Source organism: Momordica charantia (genome assembly GCF_013281855.1).
Source record: "Momordica charantia cultivar OHB3-1 chromosome 9 unlocalized genomic scaffold, Mcharantia_2.0 BLBB01000009.1, whole genome shotgun sequence".
NCBI classification, from domain to species: domain Eukaryota; kingdom Viridiplantae; phylum Streptophyta; class Magnoliopsida; order Cucurbitales; family Cucurbitaceae; genus Momordica; species Momordica charantia.
Window position 1 is genome coordinate 20,192,816 of NW_028275167.1, and position 14,034 is coordinate 20,206,849.

Sequence of the window (14,034 nt, forward strand, 5' to 3'; positions counted from 1 at the left end):
TCTCATCTCTAAGGATCCTCCTACATAGCTACGTTTTTTTTATCATGGCTTTGATACTACTTGTTTAAAAACAAAGATGATACGATCATATTTGGCCCAAAGATCCAAGAGTCAACCCATTTCAGTGAAGAGGCAGATAAATATGGGAGGCTCCCTAAAAGGAGAAAGTTTGAGCCCAAGAAGGAACCACATGCCAAGATGGAAAGCCCGTCGCATGCACATGGTTTGCCCATCGCACACAGCCGCGCGCGCTAATATTAGCAGATCGCGTCCTGCGAGAGCATGCCTGCACCGTTTGACTGCCCGTGCATGCCTTCGCATTGCCGCACGCCCCACACCCCGTGCATGCCATCGCACCCGCATGCCCAGTAGCCTGCCGCGTGCTTCCCCCAGCTAGGCACTAACCTGACATTGCGTCCCTACCGCCAGTGGCCGCGCGCTTCCCCTACCACCATTGTGTAATGGGTATAGTGTATGCTCTAGTTTATTGTATTTTCTCTTTGCCTTATGATAATGTACACCCCACTCGAGTTTAGTTCAAGTGGGAGTTTGTTGGGTGTGTTGCCCTAAACTTGTAGTTTGTATTTCTGTAAAAACAAATGTATATTCAATAAAGTTTTATTCAATCAATTTGTTGTTGAATTCATAGCATTGCATTGTCCAAAATCCAATAAACTAAACATCCAAGGTTATTATCATGTAACCGGGACAGTATATCTATTGGGTATATATTTGATATATTAGGTATATATTTGATATACCCCTGATATACAAGGGGATAACGTTCCGTGAATAACCTAAATGGTTTATTGTATATGGATAAGGCTGGGTACCTTATCCTAGCAATAATATGGATACGGCCCACTCTGTAAATGTTATAGATGACTCGATGCAGGTCGTTCGTGTGAAGACATGCGATTGAGGATATCTTATAAAATGAGTTTGTATAAGACCAGACTGCGAAATAGCCAATCTTTAGATGTAACACTATTGACTAATAGATTGCTATTTCATAGGATGACCAGACAACTGATTCTCAATCCTGAGTGAGTTATGGACTCCTGCCCGTGAAGGCTCGTCCTTTGATCTGTATGGGTGAGAGTGGCCCGAGTTTCTGACTCAATATTCCTACCATTTTGGGGACGTGACCGAGTGGGGAGTTGAGAACATAATTTCACAAGATGAAATTCACTCCTCCCCGACTTTAAGGGAGTAGATGAGTGTTCTCTTAAATACCGACTCCGAGACTTGAACAAGGGGCCCCACCCTCTCACTGGCCCGAGAGGGACTTTCGGTTATTGGTTGGACCATAACCAGGTTGTTCATTAGAGGAGCAGTAGTATTTAAGGAGTACGATGTAACTCAGGGGTAAAACGGTAATTTGACCCAGCTTGAGTTACGAACACTCGTGAAGGATTGACTTGTCATTAATGGTTGTATATCCGTGGACAGGAAAATATTCTGCAGTGAGAAGAGTGCAGCTGCAGGTCTTTAGTGGAGTGACCCGTAGTTAACGAATGTTGATTAACTCGGTCAATGAGTTTGATCGATTAATCTCGTATCGTTGGAGCTTCTGATCTGTAGGTCCATTAGGTCCCCTTGCTAGCTCATAACGGGTAAAACGAGGATCAAGTTTTTGGAAAATTTGAAATGTTCAAATTGCTCAACGGATTATATGTATAGTAATACATTATAATATATAGTTCATTCTAATTGAAACTATATATTAATGAGAGAAATTATTTAATAAAATTAATATGAATATGATTCATATTAAAATTATGGGTTAAAAATAATGTGCATAAGATGTACATTACAACTATAGGTATAGGTTATATGAAAGAATTGCTATAGAATGTGATTATATTTTTGTAATAAATAATTAAGTGTTAATTATTTATTTGATTTATATATGTATATATTAATTTTTAATTAGATTAATAATTAATTGTTATTTATTAATTAATATGATTAAATAAATGGATAAATAAATATATTAATTATTATGTATATTAATTATTATTATTTCTTAATAATATTAATAAATAATATTATAATTAGTATATATAACTCCCTTGCAAAAATGTAGGGAAGTGGGGAGTTAAGTGACGTGGGGCTGTTTTTTGGTTTGTTTTTTGGCAGAAAACTGCTAAGCCAAGAACAGAACTCCAATGGATCAAACATTTTCTCTCCATCTCAATTTCTCTCAATTCTCCCTCTCGTTGCAAAGAAACGCTCCCACAAGCGAGTTCTCGGTACCCAAACGATAGGACGGAAGGTCCATTGGTGGTGTTCGTTGGTTTAATCCATTGAAGAATTCTTCTTCAAAGGTAAAAGAAAAGTTCTTTCCCCTTTATTTTCATCTTTGAATCTTTGATTTTGTTTCTAAAAAATTCATGAACGATGATCCGCTTCCGCTCCGGATTCACATCCCATCACAACGCCCACACGAGCCCCAGTCCTACGAGCGCCTGCGCGCTCCTGCCATGCTAACCTCATAAGAAGCTAGCACCTCCGCTAGCATGTGCGCTCGCCTGATGCCAGCAGCCAACGCCCCAACGCACGCGCTAGCCACCCTCGAGGCCACCCACTTTTGGCGCTAACCTCGCAAACACCTTGCCCAATGTACGCTCCTAGCCTAGCTAGCCTCCGCAACGCTTCATTTGCGCGCCCGCCTGCCAACATGCCGCCTACACCTGCGTGCGCGTCCTGCCTGCTCAGCGCCACGCTCACACCCCTGCTGCACGCCCTATCACCGCACGCCCCTCTGTTGAACGCTGCATGCTGTCCGTGCGCCCAGCCTCACACGCACGCCATCGCCCTGCCTGCGCACACACCTGCTTCCAGGACCCTCAGCGTCGTCCATCAACCATGCGAGCCACGCCCTACACCCGCCCATGCGCGCGCCCACCCTCAACACCAGTTTCCTTATGCGTGCGCCACTGCCAGCCCCCATGGGCGCCCCTACCAGCTTGATGTTGCCACCTTGCCTTGCTGCCCACCCCAAACAATTTAAGAATTGTTTTCATTTTTTGTTTTGAAATATTTTGAGGAATTTTATTTTGATTATTGCTTTTTAGGTTTTAGCAACTTTTCTCAAGTTTAGGCAAGTTTTCCATTCTTTAGGAATTTATCATTTTTAATTTTAATTTTTAAATTTGTTATTTTTCTTGTAAAGGTAATGGGCATTAGCCTATAAATAGGCTTGCACCCCTCTGGTATGAAATAACCTTTGAATCTTGATTGAAATAAAACTTAAGAGTTTTTCCAAAAAATATCGAATTCTTTTGTGTGGTTGAACTTAGGTTTTCATATTTTCCCTTGGACCATGCTTGTTTGATTGGTCACCAAACTCGTGGAGTGTTTCTGACCTTGAGCATAGTGAGTATTCTATCTGCTCAAGGTAACGACTGCAAAGGTAATCCATCTAACCCTTAGCCTTTCAGGTTGAAATCATCTATACGATTGGGTTCGAGTCACTTGTGGCTCGAGTAGTCCAATACGCTTGGGTTGTTGCGTATCAAAAGATACCCTCAAGTTTGTTGGGAAAAAAATATAGACCAATCGATCGTCCAATAAGTAAGCAATGATAATATAAGGAATAAGATATAGGGATAAAAAAGCTTAACACCATTGGGATTCTATTGGTTCACCCCAATCTTGAAACTACGTCCAATCTTCTGCAAGTAGGTTCTACTATAGTTGGGAATATTAGAGTGTAGATGTCACTCAAGATATTACAATGACTTTCTTGCTTCTAAGTACCCTAACAATGGCTATTAGAATTATACAATTGAAAATACTCTCACTAATGCCCACTGATACAAACTTTTTTTCACACATTACCCTTCAACCACTCAAGTCTTTTTTATTTGGATTCCAAAAATATAAAACCTTGACAAAAAGACTATATTTATAGAAAGCCAAAAAGTCATGATCCTTATAAGAAAACAATATCCTTATCTTTATAAGGAAGCAATATCTCTTTGTAGGAATTCATAGAATTGAAAATTATTTTCCATGTAGACATTGAATCTCCTATTTTGGCTCTATTATCTCAACAACTTGTATGTTAGTATATGTTTTCTCCACACAACCTCGTAAAAATAAAGTGTAAGTATACACCAAAAATTAGTTGTAGGAATGAAACAAGGTCGTAACTCACCAAGGCTGAGATTAATACTTCAAAATTCACTCAAGAACACCAATAATTCCAAACTTTAATATTCAGGATATTGACTAAGGTTAATATGAATTTAAACAAACAGGGATGTAAAAATAAACTTGGAATGACGAGAGTTACTAAGAATGAGCTATTCTCTAGGATGTAGAAAGTGATCGCAAGGAGAAACTTGTAACAGTAAAAAGAAAATGGAGGAGATTTGTTGCGCTGTATATACTAATCTCAATAGATGCCCTAGCATTGATTTCTAGTTGTTGATCAAACCGACATGGTTTTCTTTCGGAACCCAAATCATGATCTATGCATAACTTTCGTTGCTATAATTGCACACACAAAACAGTTTATAAGCGAAAGTTAGGTGAACCTTATTCCTAAGCATCCACAATCTAGCTAAAAATATAAACTAACCTCAAGTAAAGCCAAACAAGCATCATCTCATATATTTTTTCCAAATCATACAGAGCTAGTAAACTAAAAATGGTGGGCACCCAACTTTACTTAACAACAACGAAATCGTACTACAATAGGTATTGTTCAAGTTTTACAGCTTGCAATACCACCCCCTCCCCCCACCTAAAATGGTATTTATCTCATGGATGTGGGAGAAAACAAAGAAGAAAAGAGTATGACACAACTCATTCTCGTGAAAGCAGCATAAAATAGTGGATAACCCTCTAGCTTCTTCCAAAAACTAGTGGGTCTTCTCCTTCCTTTGTTAGTTCTAAGACAAAAACGGGGATATCTCCTCTGTCTTTTTATTTTTATTTTTTTGGGATTTGTTGTGAGGGCTGTGTAACTTGGAGCTTTTAAATCGCTCTCTAAATTTAGGGAATTAGACATTAGCTATACAAACAATGGGTAAAATATGCGTAAAAAGAAGTTACCGCATTGTCCTAATAATCTTGCAAAGTGATGCTCCAGCATCGGGTGTCCGAGCATTGAAGTATGGATCACCTGTTCTATAAAAGCTCTCGTATTTCCTACATTAGTGTTAAAAATAACAAGAACTAAGTCGAATCTTCCAAATTCATTACAAAACAAGGATTCGAGGATGATTTGCATGCACATTATGCTCTAAAACAAAATAAATAACTGAAGGAGTTTTTTTATTATTCTTGAAATTTTAGGCTTCTTAAGGGTGCGTTAGATTGATGATCAAAAAACATAAATCTGAAAATGAGAGATTTAATTAAAAATATTCTTTGTTTTCAATCTTTTTATATATGTGTTTGGTAGCACACGTAAAAAATGAATTTTAATTTAAAAAATTGTTTAACATGTGTGTAGCAATATTTTCCTAAACTAATAGCGGTTATCAGCTAAGTTTTAGTTTAATCTAAAAGAATATTAATTAATTTATTAACATTTTTATTATAAAATTTGTATAATTATTATTTTACAATGTTGTATAAATTATAATATATTATATTTTACATGTTTTAATTTCAAGAAAAATGAAATGAGTTTATAACATCAAATAATATATTTGCCAAAGTTAAATATTGTTTTTAGAGTTTCTATTATTTGGATCACAAAATTTGAAAACGGTTTTTAAAAACAAATCTGTCAAATGCATAACTGAATCAATTTGATTTAGTGAGTATGAAAACAAGAAACATAATCTAAATTTTCAATCAAAAGACCCTGAATTTTTGGTTTTTGAAGCTTTCAATAGAACTTTGTTTTAATCTTTAAGCTTTAAAAAGAGAATTATTTTAGTTACTATTAATATTTTATGACCTAATATCTGCTATTTGATTAGAGAAAAGATAGATATAGTTACTCCTTGTTATAATTTAATGTCTCTCAGATTTATACTTCTAAAGTTTCAAAATCATAAGACTATATATATAAAAGTTTATAATGTAAACTTTCTGCCTTGGTAAAAATTTACGTTGAGATCTATGGAGTCCAAATCATCAAGAAAACTCGTGGTTTTGAAGCAAGCGTTGTAGAATAAGATATAGTCAAGAGGTTGAGAAGACTGCAATTTGGCACAAGACTTGAGCGATTAGGCACTAGACTGGGGCGCCTAGGCACCGCCCACAGCTCGGTGGTACTATGACTTGAAGCATCTTTTTACCTAGATATGAGCTACTACTAGCTGTCAAGGAGAAGTGAGAGAGATATTAGAAGTGAGAATGATGGCTATAATAATATTCACTTCGTTGATTTCTCAATAGTACAGACCTCCTTTAAATACATGGAATATAATAACTGAATGCTAATCTATCTAACTGAACACTTAGAAGTAAAACTAATTAAAACTAATTAGTAACAAACATTTGTATGTTAATACCCCTCAAGATGGGCTGTAGACATCAAAAAGACCCATCTTGAAACTAAAATAAGAGTAAAGAGCTGTAGGAAGAGCCTTAGTAAAAATGTCAGGAAGTTGGACTTGAGACCGAACATGCATTAATCGAATAAAATCATTATTAACACGTTCCGGAACAAAATGGCAGTCAAGCTCGATGTGCTTGGTGCGTTCATGAAAACTCGGATTAGAAGCGATGTGGATAGCTGATTATCACGAAAGAGTAACAATGGAGAGAGAACAGAAATATGAAGCTCAGACAAGAGGCTAGACAACCAACTGAGCTCACAGACTGCAACTGTCATGACTCGATATTCTACCTTGGCAAATGAATGGGAAATTGTTGATTGTTTCTTTGCTTTCTAAGAAACCATTGAGTCACCCAAAAAAAAAAACAAAACCATGTTGTAGAACGTCAGATATCAATGCATGAATCCCAATCAGCATAAAAAAAAACCCATAATTGAAAAGAAATTGAAAGAGTCAGCAAAAGGCCACAACCAGGTTTGGTGGTGGCCTTTCAAGTAACGAAGCAAATGAAAAATAGTAGCGAGATGAACTTTGCCTGGACGGGATACAAACTGACTTAGTTTATTCATTGCAAAAGTGATGTCCGCTCGTGACATGATGAGGTACAAAAGCTTCCCAATTAGACAACGATAAGAAGTAGGATCATTGAGAAGATCATCATACGAAGAAGCCTGCAACTTAAGAGTCGGATCACGGGGAACAGAAACCAGTTTACAATCCAACATGCCAGCATCCTCCAAAATAGTTAAAGCGTAATGTCTCTGAGATAGACAAATGCCACGAGAACTACGAGCCAATTCAAGCCCAAGAAAGTCCAATTCTTTGAGCTTGAACTTAAGATGCAGAAGAGTCTTCAATTCATTAAGCAAAGAAGGAGATGCACCAGTAATAATACTGTCATCAACGTAAACTAAAAGAACATAAAGACTCATCTTGACCACGAATGAACAATTAGTAGTCAGTCTCAGATTAAGAGAATCTAAGGGACAATAAGGCAGCAGAAAACTTCGCAAACCACTATCGAGAAGTATGTTTGAGCCCATATATGGACTTTTTAAAATGACAGACCATGTGCTCCCCCTGTTGAGCAACCAAAACAGAAGGCCGATATCCAAGGCGGCAAGTCCACATAGACTTCCTCAACTAAATCACCGTGGATGAAAGCATTGTTGACATCCAATTGAATAAGGGGCCAAGACTTCGAGACAACAATGGTAAGAGGAATCTTGACAGTAACAATTTTGGCAAGGGGAGAGAAGGTTTCAATAAAGTCCAACCACTCTTGTTGAGTATACCCTTTTGCAACTAATCAGGCTTTATATCGTTCAATACTGTCATCCAAACGATGCTTGATCTTATAAATCCAACAACAACCAATAATGTGATGACCACGAGGTAGAGTAACTACAGTCCAAGTGTTATTGATTTCCATAGCCTCAAGTTCAGCAGCCATTGCCTCACACCATTGTGGAGAAGAGACAACCTGATGATAATAAGCGAGCTCACTATGGGTAGAAACCGCAACTGCCAAAGAATAATGAGCATGAGATAACCGTGAATAAGAGACAAAATGTTGCAATGGATAGTGAGTGGAAACCCATAAAGGTTGATGACCATGTAAAAGAGCATAATGATACTCTTGAAGATAAGAAGGTAACTTTGTAGACGAGTTGATCTATGCAACTGAGGACCAATGGGGACAATGGGCGCAACTGATGTTGAAGTGGACAAGTCACCCGTAATAGGGACTGAAGCAGCAGGCGTCGGCATAGTAGTAGCAAGAGATGAAACTATTTTAGATGACAAATTAGGAGTAAGAGACCGTGCAACACTGTTATGGACGGCTGGAGGACTGTCAACAGCTCTGTCTGTCACAGGATTGGGAATCGTGTCCATATTAGTTATTACAATGGGGTTGTCATTGGGAGAAGTAGGGTCTACTGCCGTAATAGGAAAAATAGCATTAGAAGGCTGAACGATTGTTCCATCAATGAAACCGAGCTTGTTCTTGATCGAGAGAGCTATAATCATAGATCTGCTCCATGAGGTATAATTTTCTTCAGTGAGCAACTGATTAACAAGCACGAGTCTAGTATTATCCGTATGATGATCAAGATAATACGGATTTTGAGGAGAACCAGTGCCGGAAGGAGAAGACATAGTCATCTGAGAAGAAACTACAGGCGACGGAATAATTAGTGGTGATGGAACAATCGGTTGAGAAGGATCATTCAGTCATGGTATAAACTCAAGAAAATATACAGAAAAAATAAATCTCAACTAATACCATATTAGAAGTGAGAATGAGGGCTGTAATAGTATTCACTTCATTGATTTCTCGATAGTACATACCTCCTTAAAATACATGGAATATAATAACTGAATGCTAATCTATCTAACTGAATAGTTAGAAGTAAAACTAACTAAAGTTAATTAGTAACGAACACTTGTATCTTAATAAGAGAGGAGAACGTGACAACCATTCTTTTTGGGGCATACTCCAGAAACCATTATTGTGGTTCCCTAGAGAGTCAGACAACCATTATTGTAATACTTTGAGAGAGTTTTGTAGAGCGTTGAGAGATCCCATTTTAATCTTCATATTATAGTAGAATTGTAGTTGTAGAAGACTGGACACGTAGTCCCAAGTTTGGGTCGAACTAATATAAAATATGGTGTTAAATTTTCTATCCGTACTTTGTCTTTCCTTTTATAGATTATTATTTTACTATGGTTTGCTTCATCATGTAGAAGGAGAATTGGTTAGGTCCTTATCGGATTACTAAAACTAGAGAATTCATTCCCAAAATTATATGCTTACATTAGCATGTTAGTATACTTATTGGAAGCTACACCATCCAAATATTAAACAATTAACGACAACATAACAATGAGATCCAAATTACTATTATTGCGTTGAAACACGAAACCCACAACCTTTTATTGACAAACTCAACTAACCGAAGAACTTCTTGCCTCACGAACTCGATAAAAGCTAATCTCGACGACAGTTTGGTTTCCCTAAACTTGACACTTAATTTTAACTCAAATGATATAGACACAAAAGGAACAAGCGAGACTACTAGTGAAGTATTTGGTCATATTTGTTGCCCGACAAACTCGATAGGGTCTTCCTTTGCAATTACTTGGTGACCACCAGAATTATCATAAAAGGGATAGGACAATGACAAAGCGAGTGATGCATATGGATATGTTCTCAAACATATTTAACTAGTTTGGCTTCACTGCCACTCCTTGGTTTGGTATGTCGATCGCTCGAAATCGAAGCTCATGCTGCAGTGCACTGTAAACTCATACCTGTTAGAAACAGAGTCGTGTTTGATAAGCTACATTGGAACACCATTCTTTATATATAGAAGATGATGATGTTAATCCATTTTGGTTCGAAAGTTTCCGATGAGTAAACAAGAGGTTGGTTAGTGTTCTATGCCTTGAGAAGTATCTCAAGTTCCAAATCCAAACTCCAGTATGAGCATGCCGCTGTCGAAATCAAGTCATTCTTCTTCACCTGATCTTACTTCAAGACTTTAAAGCCTTTTTGTTAGGTTGTTTTGTTTCTACATATTGCTAATATGCATGCAGTGAAGTGTGCCTAGGAATCAATTTCAAACTCTTTTCTAAGTCATCAAATAAAACTCCAATCTAATTCTGATGTGTTTTGTTTCATTAAAAAGATTGAAACTTTTTTATAAAAAAAAAGTTGAAACTTGAAATTAATGGTCAAATATTATGACCTTCGTAACATACTAACATCAGAGTCTTGTCAAATTATATAGAAATGGATGGGTTTATAATCTCTAGAGTCAGAATTCTAATCTTGTTATTTTGTTACCACAAGTATCCCCAAATATCTCCAAAATGGTATGATATTGTTCACTTTGGACATAACCCTCACGACTTTGCTTTTGTTTTCACCCAAAAGGCTTCATACCAATGGAGATAATCGTCCTCATCTATGTATCATGAATCACTATCTTCCTTAATAAATGTGGGACATTGTCTATACACCTTGCAACCCCAACAATCCTCCACTCGAACAAAGTATCACTTGTATCTTGCCTCAAATAGTCATTCATTCATCTGCTCCTTGACATGAGAGCCTGATTTGCGACTCTCAACCAACAACAAGAGTTTGCTACTATCCAACACGTCTAGGTAGAGCACTACTACACGGATCATATTGTGGGAACTTTAGGTGTCAACCATAAAGTACACCATTACCTCTCCTTAGACAAATATATCTCGTCTTCTATCTAGAAGACCAATGGGAATTGATCGAACTACTTTTTCTATCAATATCCTCGACTTGATAGAATGTCTTGCTCGTCTTCGAGCACTTTTTGTTCGACCTGAGGATTCATCCACAATTTCCGTAATGACTATAGGGCTCACCAATCAATCTTATTCGGTCTCATCTCCAAGGATCTCTCTTACATAACTCGGTTTTTTTTTTATCATGGCTTTGATACCACTTGTTAAGGACAAAGATATCCCTAAGTTTGTTGGGAAAAAATATAAACCAATCGATAGTTGAGTACATTCTTCAAACAGGAACTACTTGATTTTCCCCTTCCACATGTTAAAACACATAAGTAAGTAACAATGTTATATGGAACAAGAGATAAGGATAAAAAAGCTTAACACTAATGGGATTCTATTGGTTCACCCCAATCTTGGGACTAGGTCCAGTCTTCTGCAAGCACATTCTATTATAGTTGGGAATATTAGAATGAAGATCTCGCTCAAGATATTACAATGACTTTCTTGCTTCTAAGTATCCTAACAATGGCTAGGATTATACAATTGAAAATACTCTCACTAATGCCCACGGATACAAACTCTTTTTCACACACTACCCCACAACCACTCAAGTCTTTTTTATTTGGTTTCTGTAAAAATAAAACGTTAACAAAAAGACTATATTTTATTGAAAGCCAAAAAATCATAATCCTTATAAGAAAACAATATCCTAATCTTTATAAGGAAGCAATATCTCTTTGAAGAATTCGTAGTAGTATTGAAAATTATTTTCCACGTAGGACACTGAATCTCCTATTTTGGCTCTATTATCCCACCAACTTGTATATTAGTATATGTTTTCTTTACAAAACCTCGGGAAAATAAAGTACAAGTATACACCAAAAATTAGTTGCAGTAATGAAACAAGGTCGTAACTTACTAGTATTGAGATTAATACTTCAAAATTCACTCAAGAACACCAATTACTACAAACTTTAATATTGAGGATATTGATTGAGGTTAATATGAATTTAAACAAACAGGCATGTAAAAATAAACTTTAAATGACGAGAGGTACTAAGAATGAGCTATTCTCTGGGATGTAGAAAGTGATAGCAAGGAGAACTTGTAACAGTAAAATGAAAACGGAGGAGATTTATTGCACTGTATATACTAATTTCAATAGATGCCCATTGATTTCTAGTAAACAAAAAAGTTTTTTTGAGATATGTAATTTTGGAAAAGTAAGATAAAATAAATGTTAAGGCAAATAAGAGAAATTTAAAGCAAACAATAAAATTATAAAATCAATTGCAAAAATAAATAAGAGGGAGGGTTAGAGAAATTTGACACTGTAAATTTTTACAGTGGTTTCGCATAACTGCCCTACCCCACTTCCCAAGCACCTCTTAGGTTGTAAATTGAAATTCCGACTTTTCCCACGGTAGGGGTCAAACCAGTACACTATCATTTTCAAGAGCAAAGACGATCCTCTCCACGGTGAGGATCACACCGTTACAATGAGTTGGAAATTTTGAAACACACCCTTACAAACTCTCAAATAGAGTGAATGTACACATTTTAGCTCACAAACCATTCAATCCTCACAACAATAAAATTTCTCTCACAAATAAGATGAAAAAAAAAACTTGAGAACTTAGAGAGAATAACAATTAGAAATTTTGAGGTTATGGAAGATTGAAAATAAGAGTGGTATAATTTTGGAGGAGGAGATTGGATTCAAATAGAGGAGGAAAAATGGTAAAAAAATCAAGTTAATTTTGAACTATTAGATCTTAATTATCGAAAATGAAGGGCTATACTTTTAAAAAAAGAAAATAATAATAATAATAATAATATACCAACTGTCCACCTCATCTTCTCGGATATTTTTCCGTCAAACTTGTTTTGATCGTAACTTTTTCATTTGAGCTCCGATTTGAATGATCCAGTAGTCATTGGAATCGTTGTAACGAGCTCTACACTGTGGACACTTTAAAAATACTAAAATATCAATAAATAAAATTAGGTTTGTTATCATTAAAATATTAATTAATTAATTAATTAAAATTAATTAATTTGAGATTAAGGGTCAAAAAGCCAACAAGGACTATGTAACTTGGAGCATTTAAACTGCTCTCTAAATTTATGGAATTAGACATTAGCTATATAGACAGTGGGTAAAATCCGGGTAAAAAGAAGTTATCGCACTGTCCTAATAATCCTGCAAAGTGATGCTCCATCATCGGGTATCCTAGCATTGAAGTCTGATCACCTCTTCCATATCTGAAGCTCTCGCATTTCCTATATTAGTGATAAAAATCCGGGTAAAAAGAAGTTACCGCACTGTCCTAATAATCCTGCAAAGTGATGCTCCAGCATCAGGTATCCTAGCATTGAAGTCTGATCACCTCTTCCATATATGAAGCTCTCGCATTTCCTATATTAGTGAACTAAGTCGAATCTTACACATTCATTACAAACAAGGATTCAGGGATGATTTGCATGTGCATTATGCTCTAAAACAAAATAAATAAATGAACGATTTTTTTTCTTTTATTCTTGAATTTTTAGGTTTCTTAAGAGTGCATTAGATTGGTGATAAAAAACAGAAATTTGAAAATAAGAGATTTAATTAAAAATAGAATTGTATTCTTTGTTTTAAATTCATATATGTATTTGGTAGCACTATGTAAAAGTTGAATTTTAATTTAAAAATTGTTTAACATGTGGTTAGCAATATATTTGTAAACAAATAGTAATTATCAACTAAGTTTTAGTTTAATCTAAAAGAATACTAATTAATTTATTAACATTTTTGTCATAAATTTTGTATAATTATTATTTTACAATGTTATATAGATTATAATATATTATATTTTACATGTTTTAATTTTAAGAAAAATGAAATGAGTTTATAATGTAAAATAATATATTTGTCAAAGTTAAATATTCTTTTCGTTTGGATCACAAAATTTGAAAATAAGAAAAATAATCTAAATTTTCAATCAAAGAGACCCTGAATTTTTTGTTTTTGAAGCTTTCAATAGAACTTTATTTTTAATGTTTAAGTTTTAGAAAAAGAATTATTTTAGTTACTATTAATATTTTATGACCTAATATCTGCTATTTGATTAGGAGCAAAGCCCAAGTTGAAAGGATAGAAGTACTCCTTGTTATAATTTAATGTCGCTCCGATTTATACTTCTAAAGTTTCAAAATCATAAAATTATATATATAAAAG

At 35.6% G+C, this 14,034-nt stretch overlaps 1 pseudogene; it reads left to right on the plus strand.

Moving 5' to 3' along the window:
- Nucleotides 1-8,734: 8,734 nt before the first annotated feature.
- Nucleotides 8,735-10,082, plus strand: LOC111023890 (zinc finger protein 7-like; annotated as a pseudogene).
- Nucleotides 10,083-14,034: the final 3,952 nt, after the last annotated feature.